Source organism: Cryptomeria japonica, chromosome 5, assembly GCF_030272615.1.
Source record: "Cryptomeria japonica chromosome 5, Sugi_1.0, whole genome shotgun sequence".
In the NCBI taxonomy this organism is placed as follows: domain Eukaryota; kingdom Viridiplantae; phylum Streptophyta; class Pinopsida; order Cupressales; family Cupressaceae; genus Cryptomeria; species Cryptomeria japonica.
This window is the reverse complement of record NC_081409.1, coordinates 226,540,413-226,541,806: the sequence shown is the minus strand read 5'-3', so window position 1 is coordinate 226,541,806 and position 1,394 is coordinate 226,540,413. Positions and strand designations below refer to the sequence as shown.

General features: G+C 37.7%; 1 non-coding gene across 1 annotated transcript; it reads left to right on the top strand.

The window, feature by feature from the left end:
- The first annotated feature begins 489 nt into the window (after positions 1-489).
- TRNAI-AAU (transfer RNA isoleucine (anticodon AAU)) lies at positions 490-563 on the top strand. The gene has a single exon. It is a non-coding gene; the product is annotated as a tRNA-Ile (tRNA).
- Positions 564-1,394: the final 831 nt, after the last annotated feature.

Sequence of the window (1,394 nt, the reverse complement as noted above, 5' to 3'; positions counted from 1 at the left end):
GGGCTGTATCAACCCTTCAACTAATGGCAAAACTAAGCTTCATCTCTTTCCTTTTAATGTCATTGTAGATGCCTCTCTCCATAACAAAGTGGTTCTGATTCTACCTTTTTTAAACATAGAGCTGTATCAACCCTTCAACTAATGGCAAAACTAAACCTCATCTCTTTCCTTTTAATCTCAAATCAAAAGCAATAGTGACAACGCTTAAGCACCCACAAGTTACAACACTCATTAAAGCTAAACAATTTTGGCAACTCCTAGGAATCAAAGCCCTAATCTTTCAGCCCTCCACAAAACAGCTGAAGAATCGGCAAGCCTCAAAATAGTCACCATAAATAGGACAAAAACCACTCAAAGTCTTAACCCCACCTCTTGCCAGGACACCTACTTGCATAGCATAAAATCTTCACCCTTCCAAAACCTAAAACAAACCAAAACCTTCAATAAGTAAGAAGAATTTTACACCAAAACCATTAAATTAAGTAGAATGGCCTATTAGCTCAGTTGGTTAGAGCGTCGTGCTAATTACGCGAAGGTCACAGGTTCGAGACCTGCATTGGCCACCTTCAGAAAGGTTTCTAATGATTGTACTTTATTGCTTCCCACATTTCAATCTTGCTGCATTAGGTTCTCCTCTCCCGAGTTCAATTTTAACGATGCGATTCACTCAGTGCCGCCAAAAATTGCTTTATTTGCACACTTTAGTAGCGGATAACAGGTTCTTAAATCACAAGGATAGGTCGGTTCATCTGAACAAGTCATTTTGTCTCCTTTTGAAAGAAAGAAAGAAAACAAACAAATTTTAATGTTCACTAAATTAAAGATAATTTATGAGACAGTTTGTTCAATCAAAACCAATTTCTGTAGATCAATTTTTTGCTTATGCAAGTTGACAACGAGTGCTCCCAGCTTCTCGATATACATCTCGCTGAATAAATTATACCATGTGAACATCTCTCACATTTGAACATCCACAACATCCACATGTACAATTTCTAAAATCACTCTCTCTTTCTCATGTTATCTCCTTGCTATTATGTTTGCCCTGTCTTACCATCACTCCTATTGGCTCCTTTCATGGGTTCTCTATGACCTCCTTTCATTCTTATTCCAACACATAATGTATCATTCTCGTTCTCTATCCTTCCTGCATCTCCCTTCTTTACTTCTCTCTTTTTGTCACACTCCCTACTGCCCATCAATTGTGTACATCAACAATTTCCCTCATGTACAACTCATCATTTATTTAATTCTATCTAACCATGGTACCACCTATCGAGGTGTATCTTAAAGAATAAGATATCACTCTTACTAGTTGGGAGCCAATTGATAATACTATCCTTGGAGAAACCTGAAAATCAAGATCCACTTTCTGTTCGCATTGCATTTGCTGT